Source organism: Rhinolophus ferrumequinum, chromosome 13, assembly GCF_004115265.2.
Source record: "Rhinolophus ferrumequinum isolate MPI-CBG mRhiFer1 chromosome 13, mRhiFer1_v1.p, whole genome shotgun sequence".
NCBI lineage: Eukaryota > Metazoa > Chordata > Mammalia > Chiroptera > Rhinolophidae > Rhinolophus > Rhinolophus ferrumequinum.
The window spans coordinates 23883983-23903030 of record NC_046296.1 but is presented as its reverse complement, the minus strand read 5'-3'; the positions used below and the strand labels follow the sequence as shown (position 1 = coordinate 23903030).

Below are 19048 nucleotides of genomic sequence, written 5' to 3'. Positions count from 1 at the left end.
TGATGTAACACATTTGTATGTGTACTTTGCCAAGTAGATCCATAGCTTTCAGGGTTTTATTATTGTTTGTTTGTTTGGGGGGCATGGTTCCATGACCCCTTCTCCAATGGTTAGAAGTCACTGATCTAGGCCAAACTTTTGTTTTCTAGACAAAGAAAGGTTATTCAAATAAACTGTGATTTTTGAGAAAGAGTGCCAGAATTGAGACTTTAATCAAAGATACCTACCTCTTTCTAAGCTATATTCAGATGAATCTCACTTACTAGTACAGTCTTTTCTTCCCTGATTTTATGAAGGGTCGTAAGTGAATATGGGCTCTCAAGTCAGCCTGGCTGTAATACTGTTTGCTTAAACTTGCACAATGTACTTGGTTCTCTAAGCCTGGGTTTCCAAACCTATAATATGAAATTAAAAATAACATCCCTGTATCCATCAAGGTTCTTTGTTTCATGTAACATAAGCTAACTATGGCTGATAGAAGCAGGAGGAAATTTATTGCAAGGATCTGAGGTGATTCAAGAATTCTATGTTGCTCGATTCCAGGAATGGCTTCCATACTGTATTCTATGTTTTTGAAAACATCAGGAAACTGAAGGAGCAGACTCAGAAATGGCAGAAAAAGGGGGTCTAGACAGTAGCCAGAAGCAAACCCAAATGGATGCCACAACGCTAGTTGGATAGGGACTTTTGTCACTGAAACTGCTGAAACTGAATAATGAGGTTTATCTACCATTACAACTAGTCTTGGATGTTGGATGTGGCCAACGCTGCAGCCCCCATAGACCCTGGAAATGGGATGTTGAAGCCACCTATGCCTCCATTATCTGAGAAATAAATTCTGTACTTTCCTGCATATTGTATCTCTAGCTACCAATTTAAAGTCTACAGCAGATACCACTGTGTTGGCTGAATATAGGTCATATGTCCACACTCTACCTCTAATGGAATCTGGGGTAACAAGTATCTGAACTGTTTTTGCTTCTATACTGGGAAATTCCATCAAAATTTATATTACAGGGAATTTCTCAAGGCTCAGAAATGGGTTCAAAGGCTGAACCACCTTCACAAATAAAACTAACATGGATCTACTACTTTACCCATAAGGTTCATATAAGGATTAAATAAGGTGATATAAAGATATTATAGTATAATATAAGCTTATATTACTACAATATAAGCAAATAATAAGAGCTCAATTAATGTTCATTTTCATCATCATGTTCTTTATTATTGTTAAGAGTCAAGTAATCTACTTTTCACATTATACTAATGTGAATGACTGTATCTGAGATGGGTAAAGTAAGAACCGAATATGATTTTATTTCAAAGAAGGGAAAATTAAGGAAATGAAGAATAATGCCAGTGGGATAGAGGTAGAAAGACCGAGAGAGAGAAAAGAATAAGGAATGGGCACTAATTACAGAATTACTGATTCCTGGGAAGGAATGAATTATCCAAGAAAAAGATCATAGATAGGGCATGACATGGAGACACAGCACTTAGAAAAGTCATATTACTTAGAGCTTTGTATCTTAGGGATGACCTTCCCTATCCGAGGTGCTCATGCCAAAAGAACACAATAATTAAAGACAAATGGAGAGGCTTAGAAATAAATATGTTTAGTCTTTTTGGAATTAACCTTTATAACTTGTATGTATTTGGTGGTGGTGTGTGAGTTTATTTTGTTCGGCTTTAAATTTACAGGGAAGAATTGAGATTTGAATTTTAGGGAATTTTGATTTTTTGCTTTGGTAGCTCTCCTTCCAACTTCATTCTTTCTCTTCTCCCACATGCAGGCACACAAACCACCACTGGAATTGGCTGCCAGGCAGTGTCTCCCAGGGTACTCCCACTGGTCTCATTTGTGCTTAGCTGACTTCTAATGCCTGGTACAGGATCTTAGTTAAAACATCAAAAATAATAATTATTATTATAACAATGATTCTCAAGTGTTGTGAATGTAAGTGTAAATAGGAAAATCCCTGTTACAGTCAGTAAGCATTGCTTGTCTGTTCATCACCTTTTTTTGTTAGGAAATTGGCCCTTCCCTCTCTCCATGTGACTCTGGTAGGGCTATAAATTAAGAGACTCCACCTTTCCTTCCCTCACAGGAATGAGCGTATGATTCATGTTGATGAATCAGATTACCTTCTCTGCCTTAACCCCTGTGGTCAGTCCAGAGATAGATCCATGAAGTAGGCCTGGCCAATCTGAATTCTGTTTTGAAGCTTGATATGGACATTGGGATAAAGTCTTTCTTGAGTTCACAAGCCTTCAGGGCCATGTAATCATGTAGCAAGGTCCAGGATCCTCTCCTTGTAGGACAGAGCCTGCCTGAGAATGAAGCCAACCAAGGGCAAACAGAGTTCAACATATCTCGGAGTTAACCTGAGCCAATAACTTTTCTTTTCTGGCTTTAGCTAGTTTGAGTTGGGTTTTTATTACGGGCAGTTGATAGAGTTCCAGATCATACACCCCCCCCCAAAATATTTTTTAGACTCCTATGTGATATGACTTGAACTTTTAGTGTGGCTTGACAAAACATAATGATAAAAATCACTATAATCTCAGTAAAGCTTTTAAAATAATTTTGAAAGTATTAATCATAAAGCATCTACAGACATTATTTTAAAAGTCATAATCTATTGTGAGATGTTATTTGTTCAGACTCTAGAGACTGCTTACACAAGTGGATTAATGGACCCCTAGCAATAATTTTATTGCCCTTCCCCCCATCCAAGGTTGAGAATCACTATTTTTAAACTCTTAGACTTTCAATGTAATTCTAAGGAAAAAAGCAGTTTTAACTTTTATCATATTTTCAAGAGCTATAAACCCTTTGTCCACTTTTGAAAAAAGATACCATCAAAGAGTCTTTTGATAAACTTTTGCACTCAAAAAAGCAGAGTTTGGTCTGAAGACTCCAAAAACACAAGGCCACCATCTGTTGAGGACACAGGATCTACCTGTGAGCCAGGAGAGTTCGGAAGCTTTCCTGGGAACCACACCGGGGTCACCATCCATCCAAGGAAGTCACCGCTACAGAGAATCAGATGCCCGGCAGTGCAGTGACACACAGGTCACACTCCCATGGCAAAAGCTGCGTTTGATGTTTGAATGTGGTGCCAGGAGCCATTAGTATATAGTTGACATTCTATCAGAAAATTCCACCAAAGCTCCCTTTCCTATTAAAAGCTACTCAAAAAACTGGTGTAAACCCGAACAATAAAAGCAACCATTTACTAGGAAAACCCATGCAGCCCTTTAGAAGGCTGACTGGATGGTATGAAACTCCCTAGCTGTTCAATTTCCTTTTTGACCTGTTTTTAAAGCTACAACAATTTTCAAAGCTATTTATTTTATATAGCTGAAGATCTCTATAAAAATTTCTACACACATTTTCAATTGAACAAAGAACAGACTGCTAGACCATGTTGGAGGTCAAGAGACTGGGAGTGAGGTGAAGAAAGTCCATTATACCCTACTGCAACTTAGCTATGAGAAAAGGGGGTTCCACTGCACTGGAAAAAACATCGATCCTTCCAGCAGAAATGTTAGCAGAAAAGTAAGGGGCAACAGATGCACATCGAGCCCTGAAGCAGCATGATCAAACGCTACCTGGGCCTTTGGCATCTGAGTGGCCCAGTAGAACTAAGCTGATTGGAAATGGTTCCTTTCAGCCAATTGTACCTTCACTGAAGTCTGAGCTGTGCCTCTTTTCTACCTCCTGGCAGCACAGTGTGGCAATCTCTGACTTGAGGCAAGGTTCCTGTCGTGGGATCAAATGTTGGGTTTTAAAAACTAAAGTTTGATGTGGGTGAACAACTGCCTATAAAATGCATTAAGCTCTTTCCCTGTAATGTATTTAATTTCACACTGACTGCCGGTATTGCCTCTGAATGGATTACGGCAGGGGGCTGCCATTGTCCCACTAAACCACACGGGTTAAATAATACCTTGGTGTCTAGAACTGCTCCAGGACCATTTCATACAGGCTAATACGTGAAATGAATACCCAGCTTTTCTGCAAGTGATTTAGTTTGGTTAAAAATCAGGCCACGTTGAATTCGTTTATTACAGTGCGAGATCATTTACGGCACTATTTGGGTTGCACTTTTGCCTACAGTAACATTCGCACCTGCGTTTTGCCATTCTCAGCAGCAGGACATAATCACACACTTACTGCAGGAAGGCATTTGGTGCTCAGTCTATTTACTTAACATCCTGGGGAATGATACTCCACTCCAGGGTCAGCCACTTAAATGTGGCTTCGTGTTTAGATAATGATACCAGGTTCTTGTCTGAGCCGTGGGGGATGGTGGAGATAAGCTCCCACATTGCCCAGCCCTGCTCCAAGCTGCCCATTCTTTTTCAAGAGCACTTTTCAACCTTTAAGCGCATTTCCAAAGTTATCCCCTCACGTAGACAGGATAATCACCTCATTTCATGAAGTACTTCTCAGGCCATAGATGCTGGAATCATTTCAGTCTGAACCAGAGGGGGCCAGGAGGAGGTTTTACAATGAAGCGGAATTTCTCTTTGTCCCTTCGGTTGCACCTGTAACATAAACAGCCATGGAGATGGAAGTGCTTTTAAAGCCACTTAGTGGGACCTCTGCTACCATGCAGTTTGCTTCTGTGTCTGAATGTGTTGGCTTGTGACTTGCCCTGGCTTTGGGAAGCAGAAACACGTTCTGGCACATGCTTGTGACCCTGGGCCAGCTCACCTGGGGGCTAAATTATACAGTTGTAGGTGCTTATTTTTAAAAGAGGTTTCAAGTGCAAGAAGTGAAGAGGGTTCTTTTCTTTCCTCTGTATTGTTGTGATTAAAAAAAAAAAAAGTTAGGAAAGTATTAAAGCTTTGCCCATCTTTTCTGTTTCCCCTCTTGGCTTTTGAGTCTCCAAAGAATGCTGGAAGTCATCGGAGGCCTGGTTGGAATAGAGAGTGTTAATTCTTCCATATCTAAGCCTCTTTGTTGAGATTCCCTTTGTCTCCCGCCCCAAGTCATTAAACACTAATCCCATCACTCTCCCTAATCCGAGGCACTGGAGCTGGAGTTCAGTTTCCGAAACTGTCTTTGTAGCTCTCCTAATAGCTCCTGTGGACGGCAGTTGGTTCAGGCGCATTTAGAGCGTCCCATTTCAGCTTTTTAATGAAGTGCCCTTAATGAATCTTTTCCTCCTTCATGCAGTGAGCACGGGCTTCAATTGGTTTAGTGTTAAGTAGGGGAAGATGCCCAGTCATCTCGGGGGCCTTTGAGAAATATGACTGTCAGAGGCAAAAACCTAGGAAACAGGCCATTGAAGGCTACAGCCACTGAAGTGCTCATTTAATTACTAAGGATTTACAAAAGAAAATCTGCCCTTTGTAGCTCACAAAGGACAAGGAACTCAGAAGAGATAGTAAAGGGTTTTTCCGACAAATGATAAAAGGAAACATGGTTGAGTAAAGTCATCAGGGCATGTCGAGGAAGTCTTTCACGTTTGCTGCACAGGCTTAGCTTCCTAAATATTAAGTATGTCCAGATACTGCCTTCGGCTTTTCTGTCCTGCCAAGTGATGGAGGCCAGAGAGTGGGTCTGATGAATTCTTCATGGACAAAGGACCACTGCAGTGACAATCCACTGCACTACATTTAAGACAAAGTATTACTCAGGATGCATTGGTAGTTCCAAGGGACTTGAAAAACAACCATGGGGGGACAAAAACAATGGGGGAAAAATGTTCCAAGCACTTTTATTTGCCTTCCCCCCCCCCGCCCCCAAGTATACTGTTTACAGTCTCAATAGTAAGTTAGCTTGGGTCTAATATTCCTCCAACACAGCAGATTTAAATGAAAATTCTGAATGGCACCTGATCACTTTATGTTTCCAAAATATGTTGACCCATTTCATGGATAGCTCAGCATTATTTCTCCTTCAGTGAAAATATTTATTACGTGATAAAACCTGTATCATATAGCTATATGCTATAATCTGTTTAGCATATGATGAAATTATTTGCAGGATAAAATGATAAAATAAGTCAAATTATAGGTAGTTTTAGTCTTGAAATATATACATTTAAAATTCTACAGTATTATTCAACATTGCTTTAGGTTAAGGAATTAAAAGAAAAACAAGTTAATGGCGGGGGGGCGGGAAATGCCATCATAATGGTCATAATTTATTTGCTACTAAAGACGTAAGAAAACCATTGACAGCAATTAATATAACTGTGGCTGAATTCTTTGGTCACAGTGTCTGCATGCCAGTAAATTCACAGCATCAACTGATCTGTAAAGAGCCTACAAATAGCTGGCACTCAGTAAACACTTCTGTGGACGAAAAAGAGGCTACCTACTAAAACTTATTCTTACTAAACCCCGCCTTACAAACCCAGAGACCAATTTTTATGGTCTGAACATCAAAATTTCTAACTAACAGCACGTTATGACTGGCAGTCGTGTCCTAAGCCTGTAGCTTCCTTGACAAAGTCCATCTTTAACTTTGAAATTGTCTGTTGTGCACCTAAGATAACACACCTCTGAAATGTCAGAGTCATCTTCTTTTCCAGACCGCTCGTAGGTACAACCCTCAGTACCAGACCACGAGACCAGAGTATTTTCTTGTCACCCATGTACCATGTCTATGTGCTATAAATATTAACTCTCCTGTACCCACCAATGTAAAAGGAGTTATGTGTCTCTCCGTTTTACTTTTTATCGAAACTCAGAGATTTTCCCACTTAGCTTTCTCCTGTCTCCCCAGTCTACCACCAATGGATTTCATATAACCCTCCTTGCATCTCCTCCTTTGATTCTAATGTATAAAATAAGCTGCAAAACTGCCATTCTCCAGAGCTGAGATTTTGTTTCCCAGCAATTGTCATCACTTTGGCTCAACTAAACTCTTATAAGACTTTTCTTAGGCTGGACGTTCTTTTGTGAGCAGTTTTTATCAGACTGATGAATTAACTAATTAATTGGACCAGTGATCTTGAACTACAGTTCCTAGAGAAACTTCAAGGTTTTTGGTAAATGCATAAATGTCACCTATACCCCATCATGAAATCATTTAATAGATTGGACAAAATTAAGATCACACAGAACAAAAGGCTTAGTTTTCTGATTTGGCAATTCAGGATGGCCTTGTAAAGACGCTGTCAGATACTGACAGCAAAGTCCGGGGCTTCCAAAATCCCAAGTATCCCTTTTAATGCCAAGACTCCAAACCCTTTTCATTGTATGTGGCAGGTGACATCTTCGCTTTATCTTTATTGAGCATTTCAATACAATTTTGCTTCCTTGTGTTCTTACCAGACCTGATAGTTTTCTTCACTGGGACAAAAACAAAAACAAACCAAAAAAAAAAAAAAAACCACTTTCAACTCCCTAATGAAAACAAATCAGATACATTTATTAACTGGATAAATCAGCACAAAATGACTCATCTCAGAATGAAACCTCAACGTTCTCCTCACAGATAAAAACAACTGCATTTAGCATTTGGGTTGCATTTCAAATTCCAGTGCATGTCTACTGTTGGCAGTAAAAGTTACACTTGGACATTGTTAAAATGTGCTCATGTGTTCAGTGCTTCTCCTTTTCTCTTAACTGACTTGCCAAATCTTTTTCTTTGGGGATTCAAACAGCTCTTACACGCATTGAGGAAAAATTTCCTGTGCTGCATGTTTTCTTAAAAAAAGAAAGGCTAAATAGCATCAGTTGAGTTTATGGGAGACACCGAGGCAACGTGAGGCCAACCCCACGACCAGCTGAGTGCCAGCTGTCCTCAGGAGCTCCAGGCCTTGGAAGTCAGTATTCCCTGAAGCGAGGCTGCCCATGGTACATTAGATCATGATGGCTACATCCTCACAGAACTCTTTATTTAATCCTTTTCTTCCTTTCCAGACCCTAACTTTTTTTTTTTTCATTCTCATTTTGCATGAGCAAGCTGCATGAATCTCGTTTCAAATGAAAAAAACATTTTAAAAATGGAATGCGGGTGGTATATTGGGAAGATCTCCAGAAGGCGCTAAAGAGAGCATTTTTTACATCCCTCTGAACTTCGTCCCCTCAACTACAAATGTGGAGGGAGCGGTGGTGGTAGATTAGGTTACAGCTTATGTTCTAGGAAGGGTATATTTTAGTAAAACATTTTGGTACTTAAGAATTTCTTTGAAGAATAGATGCCTCATGGAGTTGTTGAGTTAATAAGCATTGGAAGTGGTATGTTTTTCGTTTTGTTAGTTTTTGGTAGCATCCTTCGACCTATACCAGTAGTCCATGCTGAGGTCACGGCAAATTTAATTGAGAAAAGAAAAGACGAGAGAGGAATGTTATCATTTATTAAGATATAAGTAGCTCACACCTTAATGTTACTTCTCCAGAAAGTAAAACAACAAACACTGATTTATCTCTTCCATCATTTCACAGATTTCTAGATGCCAGGTGCCGTGTACATTATTTCCTCTGTATTCCTAATGCACCATATAGTGCCTGACATATATTTCTGGAATGAATGAACAAATGGATCTATCAGGTTGTAGATAACCTGTAATACTATCTAAAGAGAAGCTTCAATCGGACACCAGAAAGAGCTAAGATATATTTTTTTCACACTTCCTCCAGGATTTCCCATATGGATTATAAGGAAGTGGCATGTTCTGCTGTTTTGCCTTAGAAACACAGGCAGTTCACAAAAGGGGAAGTCAAATGGCTAAGACATTACTTAAGACGTGCATATACTACTTATTAATCAGATGCATGTAAATTAAAACAGAGGTGAAAAAGTCGGAAGGGAAGATAATGCCAATTGGGGAGGATGACGTGGGGCCATGAGAGCTCTCATACACTGAATGTAAGTTCGTGAGCCATTCTGGAAATCGGCCTGGCAGTATTTACATCCACATCCCAGCAATCCCACGTGTCTGCCAGAGAAATTCTTACCCAGCGCCTTCGAGGCACATACCATTCAGTGCTGTAGTATTTGTAGCGGTGGTGGGTTGAAGGCTCTCTAGAAGTCCATCTCTGGTGGTAGTCTATGCAACAGGTAAAATGAACAAATTAGAGATAAAGACACAATATAGTTGTTATAAAAGTAGATGTTGAGTGAAAATTGTAAGAAATTAAATGAGTACAGCACAATTTTATATAAGTAAATTAAAAACACAGACACACTACGCCAATGCTATAAGAATACATAGAAATTCACGTGAATATATCAAACACCTTAGCATGTGTATCTACTAGAGAAAAAGGAATGGGCCTGTCAGAGGAATGAAGGCAAAATATAATTATAGCAAGTGAGGGAAAAGAAAGCAAAGGATTCTTTTCTGCAAAAGAAAAGAATGCTTTTTTAGAGCGGAGATGTATTCTTCCAAAAGATAGTAGTATCTCTCAGAGCAAATGTTGGACTTCAATAGCATTGACTGAAGTGAGCATCAGTGCAAGGGCTTCAGATTTCCTTGCCAAACAGTAAAGAATCTAGCAGAGGTGTAAATGGTCTTCACAATATATAAAGCAAACATCCTCGTATTGGTTAGGATAATGTGAGCTGCTGTAACAAAGAAACCTCAAGTGTCTCAGAACATGGACTTTGAGGACTAATAGACAAGATATAAGTCTATGTCTTAAATGGGGGAACAGGGAGGGGGTTGCTAGAACCAATCCCCTGTGGATACCGAGGGACAACTGTAATGACAAATCGATGTGCATCCCTGCAAAGATACAGAAAATGATTCAGTAGCAAGAAAAAATATTTACTGTGTGTTCAATGAAAATGATTATAAAATGGACTTAAGGTATGATTCACATTTACAGGTAAATGTATGTGAATTTATACATAAAACACTTGTTAGAAGAATATACTCCCAAAATGTTGACAATAGTTTTTCTTTGAATGGGACCGTGAGCAGGTTACAGTTACTTTGCTTTTCTTTTATAGACTAATGCTTTCTAGGTTTTCATCAATAAGCATATATTACTTTAGAAAAATGGAACTTTCAAATTCCAGGACATACTTAATGTGTTAATATGATTTTTCTTCCCTTTCTATAAAAAAATCTTCAAATGTTAAAAAAAAAAAAAAAAGTAGAGAAACAGTGCAAGGGCCATCCTTTTTCCATCACCTAGATTTAGTGATTGTTTACACTTTGCATTTTGCTTCATTTTTTTTTCTGAATGATTTTTTAAATAAATTATAATCATGCAATATCATACCTATAAGCTTCCACATGAATCTTTAAAACTAAGGAGATCTTTAAAACTCACTTAAGCAGAGCTAACAACAAATCTTTAAAACTCACTTAAGCAGAGCTAACAACATTTTATGTTTTTTAAAAATGACAATTGGTAAATACAGTTAGACTCTTCTATTCTTTGGTGAACATAATTTCTTTTTTAAAAATTAATTCTGTTTCTATATTTAGAGATATTATGAGGCAGGGAGTCAGAAAATCTAGCTATGAGACGAGGCTATAGCATAGACTTGCTACATATCCATTGAAACTATGACGTGCCCTTTTCTCATTTGTTAAATAAAGGTGTTGTGCTAAATGACCATTTCCAGTTTTAAAAATCATATTTTCTCTGAGGGCAAAAAGAGGGACAAGTGAATTTCCAGAATTAAAGAAATCTGAGGATGGGAGCAACACCAAGGAGCTAACATGAGTCACTGGAGTGAGGAAAATTTTAACTTTGGGAATTTGAGACATTAGATTTTTCTAATGTGTCCAGTAAATAAACACACCTATGACCTTTGTTTTCATCAGAGTAAACTCTTGAAAAAACCCTCCAGTCTCGCAAGCATGACGTTTTGTATCTTAATTTTTCCAAGTCCTTGCATAGCCTCTTGACCGGTTCATTCTTGTGGTTGTTTTTTCCTGTAGCAAGGCAGTCTGGGTAACCTTTGCCAAGAACACATCCTCTGACATTAGCTCGGTAAAAGAAAGTGCTAAGCCGGCCCCCTCTCTCTTCATTTACATCACAAAGTCCAGCATTCTTCTGTACTTCTCTGCTCTGAGGGACAGTCCCTGGGGACATGTCAGATTCAGACGCAGCTTGAGGCACCACTGATTGGTTCTTGTGCACCCTATGGTTAGGGCACTAGTCCCAATTCCTCAGTTTCCTACCCATAAAATAGGACTAACCCTTGTCCCTGCAGGGAGCATGGTAAGAATTTACTGTTTTAGGTAGTATTCATGTACTTGATTCATTGTATAACCAGGGGCAGTTGCAATTCCGGCCTGGGCACTGCAGGTGACGTGTGCTAGACACATGCTATATCTGTGCTCAGGCACAACTTCCATCAATTCTGGAAGGAATCTGCTTCCAGAGTCCCTGTTATGGAAGAATACCGATTAGAAGTCTGGAAACCCAGATTCTCATTTCTTCTCTGCTCTGAGCTGCTGTGTGTGTGAACAAATCCCTGAACTTCCTAGGAATTCAGTTTCCGCATTTGTAAAACGGAGCAGCTGGACCTGATTATTTCTAAGATGCCTTTAGATACATAATTCAACGCTTCTACCTGCATTTTTTTTCCCCCTTTTCTGGGAAAAGTTGTATTCCACACAGTTTTTGAAAGTCATTTAAAAGAATATATGGAGATTGCCCCCACACACTTCCCACCCTAAAGGCAATGTCTTTGTGTCCACTACTTCTTTGTATTTCCAAATATAGTCTATCAAATTAACTATGTACATATCTGAAGGTCTCCAATTTGATTTCTAAGAATTTATCCTACTGACAGGCTTGAACATGTGTGAGAAGATATGTGTGTGTGTGTGTGTGTGTGTGTGTGTGTGTGTGTATATATATATGCAGTTACTTGTTACGATGTGGTTAGTACTAGCAGACTGGAATAACCTAAATGTATATTAAGTATACTGTGATGTGTTTATAGTTAGGCCATTCAAAAGAATGAGGTAGATTTATATATACCCCAATCAGTTAAGAATCTTTATGTTGCAAGTAAACTGAAAATTCACTGCCAACTGATTTAAATAATAAAGGAGATGTAGTGGATCACATAAATGGGAAATCCTCAAGAACTCAGTCTCTTCTCATCTCTGTTTTGCTGTCAACAATAAAAGCTTTATCCCAAGCCCAGTCCACTTCTGGTCCTGGGAGACTTAATCAACCATGATTAAGGAGTCTTGCTCCTTCCCTGAGAGAAGAGAGTGCTCCAGAGCACTCCAGGCAAGACTCCTGAAGTTCACCTTGACTGTACAAGCTTAGATCATATGCCATGAGAATGGAAAGTATTGATTAGCTTTGGCCAGTCAGCCCAGGGTGGCATCCTTCCCGGAAGCTTTTTAGGGGAGCATGGACAAGTAAATGAAAACCCAAGTACTTTCAGAAAGGAGGAGAGAATGGACACCAGAAAGGCAGCCATCAAACATCCACTGTAGTACAGAAGGATGAAATTACTTCTCATATAGTTTGTTAAATGTAAACATTAAGATGCAGAGGCACGAGTACAATATGCTACCATTTGTACAGAAAAGCATGCATATACAGGCATTGACTATTTCTAACATAATTTTAATCACAGATCATTCATACACGTGTGCATGGAAGTACTCACAAGGGAAAGCAATAATAACAAGAAATGGAAGTTCTAAGATTAGATCATATGCTGACTATTTTCAAATAGTAGCTTAGAATAGAGGGTCCTAGAACAGCAGGAGCAATGCATGAACCGCCCCTCTACTGCTTTGGTCTTCCCACTCTGAATGATACTGTTCCTCAGTGTCCTCAAGAAATGAAGAGTATTCAGCAGAAGAAAACTAACTCATTATGCAAATGACAAGGCAATAAATAATATATATGTGTTTGCATATATGTCAATTTACAAACATCACTTATCCTGAAAGAGTTTTTAAACAATGCCCAATTGCTAGTCACTAGGAATTCCACAAGGTGACATAAATCCAGGGATATTTCTTTTTTCTTTTAAGATTTTTATTAAAATATAGCTACCATACAACATTATATTAGTTTCAGGTGTACACCATAGTTATTCAACATTTATGTACCTAAAGAAGTGATCACCATAAGTCCAGCAACCATCTGACACTGTACCACGCTATCACAGTATTATTGACTATATTCCCCATGCTGTACATTACATCCCCATGACTTGTTTTATACCTGGAAATTTGGACCTTTTATTCCCCTTACCTTTCCTCCCCTTTTTTCAATTACAGTTGACATTCAATATTACTTTATATTAATTTCAGGTGTACAACATAGTGGTAAGACATTTATATAATTTAAGAAGTAATCCCCCTGATTAGTCTAGTACCCACCTGGCACTATACATAGCTATTACCATATTATTGACTATATTCCCTGTGCTTTACTTTCCCATGACTATTTTGTAACTACCAGTTTGTACTTCTTAATCCCTTCATCTTTTCACCCATCCTCCAACCCCCTCCCATCTATCGCCCCAACAAATCTAGTACCAATATGACACCACACATAGTTATTCCAGTATTATTGACTATATTCCTTATGCTATACCCTACATCCCCATGACTACTGTGTAAAAACCAGTTTATACCTCTTAATTCCTTTCCCTTTTTTACTCATCCCCAACCCCATTTCCATCTGACAACCATCAATATGTATGTTCTCTGTATCTGTGAGTTTGTTTTGTTTGTTTGTTTTGTTCTTTAGATTCCACATATAATCGAAATCACATTGCATCTGCCTTTCTCTGTCTGACATACTCCACTCAGCACAATACTCCCCAGGTCCATCCATGCTGCCGCAGATGGCAAGAACCCATTCCCTTCCCTGGCCGAGCAATATTCCACTGTATATATGTACCACCTCCTCCTTATCCATTCTTCCATCAACAGACACCCAGGCTGCCTCCACATCGTGGCCATTGTAAACAGTGCTGCAATGAACATATGGATGTACACATTCCCTTGAAGTAGCATTTGAGTTTCTTCAGATAAATACCCTGAAGTGGGATTATTGGGTCCTTTATTATCTCTTGTTTTAGCCTTTATTTTAAAGTCTATTTTATCTGGTATAAGTATTGCTACCCCCACTTTTTTGTTTCCATTTTCATGAAATATCTTTTTCCATCCCTTTACTTTCTTTCTGTGTGTGTGTCATTCAATTTGAAGTGATTCTCTTAAGGAAGCATATGTAACCTATTTTGTTTTCTTTCCAATTCAGCCCTCCTATGTCTTTTGAGTGGAGCGTTTAATCAATTTACATTGAAAGTAATTGTTGATAGATATGTAGCTATTGCCATTTATTATTCAGAAGTTTGATTTCTTTTTTTTTTCCATCTTAAAGAAGTCCTTTCTAACATTCCTTGTAATACTGGTTTGGTGGTGATGAACTCCTTTAGCTTTTTCTTGCCTGAGAATTTCTTTATCTGTTCTTTGATTTTAAATGATAGCTTTCCTGGGTAGAATAATCTTGGTTGTAGGTCGTTGCTTTTCATCCCACTGAATATTTTCGGTGCCAATCCCTTCTGGCCTGCAAAGTTTCTGTTGAAAAATCAGCTGACAATCTTATTGGGGTTCCCTTATAAGTTAGTAGTTGCCTTTCTCTTGCTGCTTTTAGGGTTCTCTCTTTGTCTTTAACCTTTGTCATTTTACCTTGTTTCCCCCAAAATAAGACTTGGCCAGACAATCAGCTCTAAAGCGTCTTTTGGAGCAAACATGATTATAAAACCCGGTCTGACGTTACTGTAACGTGGGCCGTTTGGCCCTGGCCTCTTACTGTTCCCTCTGGGGTATTTTAATGAGCTACTTACTTGGCAAATAGTTACTTACAATTTAACAGCTCATTGGGTTTGTTCCGACATTTTGTTTCTGACATGTTAGGTGATTTTCATCTGCTGTTTCTGTTGATGTTCATGTACAACTCTAACTCTCCCTGTATGGCATCCACTTTAAAAGCAGAGTAAAGTTCTTCCGGTAGGCCTCTGTGGCAGGGGCAATGGGATGGGGGCGAAAGGAGCAATTGGGGAACAATCATAAATGCGCTGTCAATCAAAGTATTTCTTTTCTGGAAGGCTGATTTTAAAATCTGTCTTTGCATTGCCTTACTTTTAGGAAACTTGCAATAGAAATGACCTAGAATCTCCCTAAACAACTCTTTGTAATGGGATACAATTCAGTTTGAAAGCTAAAGGTAAAAGACCATTGTGACGAGATGTCATTGATAAAGCATTGATCTCCAACCAGGATGATTCAAATATTCCAGAGTAAGTCATCTGTCCTAGCAACCGAAGGGCTGAGGAGAAGAGCAGAACCGAGAAGAAACTGTTAAACCTGGGAAACCAAGTGATACATGACTCATTCCAGCTGCCCTGTGAATAAGCGACATGAAACCATGTAGAAAAGGGCCTGGATTAGGGAGGTGACTTCTCTCTGTCGGCTCCATACTACACGTTAAAACAGTGTCAGGAGACTCGTGACCACTTTTAACATTAATTGAACCCCCACTGTGGCATGCACATCTAGGAAAGTATGACTTTCAGCACCCTAGAATGTGTCATTTTAAAAAATAGTGGGAAATACTATACAAAAAGGAGGGAGCAGGATCTAATGTGTGTCCCCCACATGCACACATTTATAGCCACAGTATCGGCACTGTGTTTATTCCTTAGCACTCTTTCTTTTCTGCTACCTTTGCTTCTTAGCTTCCATGCATCTCCCAACACACACACACACACACACACACACACACACACACACACACACACACATACACGAAATAGCTAGATCATCTGGATCCATTTAGGGACTGAATTTCCTAAGTGCCAGTGAGATAAACAGACCCTATAATATAGTTGTCACCAGAACAAACCAAAGTTTGATCAATGGTCCATTTGCTTGGTGGACTGTGAACCTTGCTTGAGAGCTGAAATGACAAATATTAGTAAAGTATTATCATCAGCTATCATCAGACAGTTGGTTAATTGTCCCTTGTGGTGTGAATTATGAATTAGGAATCTGTATGTAGCTATAAATGGTACCACAGCATGATCAGATCATTGACCAATTGATTCAGCTGCTCCATGCTTTCTGAAGAGATCAAATCCCCCTTCTGGAACCCTCTAACCCACAGTGGCATCTCTCCTTCAGAAGTTCTGAATATTGTGGCCAGTACCAGTGGTTTTCAATCATCTTTAATGATTAAAATCAGCTAAAAAATAAGCATGCGCCATCAATATATTATACTTGTTAATTTGTAAATTAAGAATCACACAGTATAAAACAAATACAAATTAGAAAAAGATGAGCTAAGATGACATCAATATTTAAAGTCATTATCAACAATGCAAAAAGACATTTTTGCTCTCACATAAAATATTGACAGGTATTGTTTGTTATGGACTATTTCTTATCATTATTCAGAATCTTGGTTTTTTTTTAAATACTTGATTTTATTGTCTGTCAAAACTAAAAGAGTTACTACACAAAGATGTGTAAATCTGAATGCATCATTTTTTACACTTACCAAAACATTACAAGTATGTTTATGCTTAGGTTTCAATCACACCCTCCAATTATCAAAGAGTTTTTGTTGAAATTTGGCAAGCGAATGTTCCTTCTTCCCTGTTAAAAATGAATCAGAAGGTGTGGCATGTTGATATTGTGAACACACTAGTTCAAACACTAAAACTCTTTATTTGGAAGGTTTTAAAACAGATTAGAAATTTTTAATTTCCAAGTTTTTCCACTCTAGAGATACAAGGAATTTGGTAGGAAACATGCACGATTTTTTTCAGGACTAAAAATTACATAAAGTTGCAACTATTTCTAAACATCCATTTTCAAAATGTTTTCTTCAGTATTCTAAGTTTCTTTCAAAAGGCAGTTTCTTCTCCCTTCTCATTAGCTTAAGGGATGGTTCAGAGGGGATGTAAATACTCATTTCAAATAGTCTTCCTGATCATTTTGATTCCCTTTAATTATTTTGCTAATTTCTGATCACATCTGACTAGATCATCACTGCTTTTGCCTTGTCATAAGACTAACGAAAAGTTTGTTTTGGGAGCAGGAGACAGCCCATTCTGCCATGTGTTTGTTGCTCACTTGTGCATGCATTATTCTATTCGTACAGTATAATCTTCAGTTTATGATTTTCTTGCTGGAATCTTTTTAAGCTACTTGTCCATTTAATGAGAGTTAATTTAAACCAATATTATCAGCTATAATTGTCACTTAGGATGGCATAGGTATAACTACAGTACGTCTCTACTTGCTGAGTTAACAAGTGAGGATACCCAGAGTTAACAAGTGTGGATGACCCAGAGATTTGGGAAATTTCCATTCTTTCTGTGAATGCTCACTTACCACAGGAAACTGTGGTCATGAGCGAATGAGGCCACATGTGTCAGTCCATATATTAAATACTATTAAAGCTTAACTTATTTCTTATTTTTATTAAAAATACTTACAGGGTTGTATACTTTCTTTCTATACCTACCTGAATGGATTATTCACGCAGCCCACTTCGGGAACTACTGGTCTACGTGACTCTTTTGCTTTTCGTGCCTTTGCTCCTGCTGCTCTTTGCCTGGAACGTTGTCCCCACACCCTTCAATAGTTAGCTACTACTTATCCTTCAAGTTTCATCTGCAATATTACTTCCTCCTGGAGACATTCCAAGGTCTTTCCTGTCTTCTCAAAATAGGCCAGGTCTCTCTGTTATAAGCTTTCATAGGATCCTATTGCATTCCTTCCAGAGCCCGTCATAGCACATAGTTACAGATTTTCCTGTGTGATAAAGAATGACCTCTCTGCTCTTTAGAAACTGTAATCCCCATGAAAGTAGGGGTCACATCCATTTTCTATTGTATGCCCAATCCTTAGCATAGTGCTTCACAAATATCACAGACATTCGGCAATCAATGAATATTTATAGAATACATGAATGACAGATTATCACTTACTCTGGGATCCATTCATATACAAGACATCTACTTTCACTCTTCTTGTTTTATTAATCGTCTACTTTCACCCTCTTATTAATGGGAAAACTATAATATAAGAGGGCTATATGTTGGTGAAAATGTGGAGGAAAGGGAACTTTTGCACACTGTTGTGGAAAAATAAATTGGTACAGCCATATGGAAAACAGTATGGAGGTTATTAAAAAAAACTATAATTAAAATTACCACATGATCCAGCAATCTCACTTCTGGGTATATATCTGAAGAAAATAAAATCAGGATCCCAAAGAGATATTTGCAGCATTATTCACATGTTCGTTGCAGCATTATTCACAATAGCCAAGATATGGAAACAACCTAAGTGTCTGTCTATGAATGAATGGGTAAAGAAAATGTGATATAGGGCCATCGCTGAAGCGCCAGCGGCCAAAATGAAGTCAACCCCTTTGTGACTTCTTACCAGAGCTATAGAACCATAAAAGACATTTCAATGCACCTTCCCACATTTGCAGGAAGATTATGTCTTCTCCTCTTTCCAAAGAGCTGAGACAGAAGTACAATGTCGATCCATGCCTATCCAAAAGGATGATGAAGTTCAGGTTGTCCGAGAACACTACAAAGGGCAGCAAATTGGCAAAGTAGTCCAGGTATATAGGGAGAAATATGTCATCTACATTGAATGAGTGCATAGGGAGAAGGCTAATGGCACGACAGCTCATGTGGGCATTCACCCCAGCAAGGTGGTTTCACTAGACTAAAGCTGGACAAAGACCGCAAAAAGATCCTTGAACGGAAAGCCAGATCTCGCCCAGTAGGAAAGGAAAAGGGCAACTATAAGGAAGAAACAATTGAGAAGATGCAGGAATAAAGTAATCTTATATACAGCTTTCATTAAAAACTGTTAAAATGAAAAAAAAGAAAATGTGAGATATATATATATATATATATATATATATATATATATATATATATATATATATATATTATTCAGCCATAAAAAAGAAGGCCATCCTGCCATTTGTGACAACATGGATGAACCTGGAGGACATTATGATAAATGAAATAAACCAGACACATACTGTATGTTATCACTTAAATGTGGAATTTAAAAATATATATATTCAAACTCATAGA

The 19048-nt window shown here is 38.4% G+C and overlaps 1 pseudogene; it reads left to right on the top strand.

Moving 5' to 3' along the window:
• The window catches only part of LOC117033352 (60S ribosomal protein L26-like), a 45206-nt pseudogene extending 26385 nt beyond the window's left edge, over positions 1-18821 (top strand).
• Positions 18822-19048: the final 227 nt, after the last annotated feature.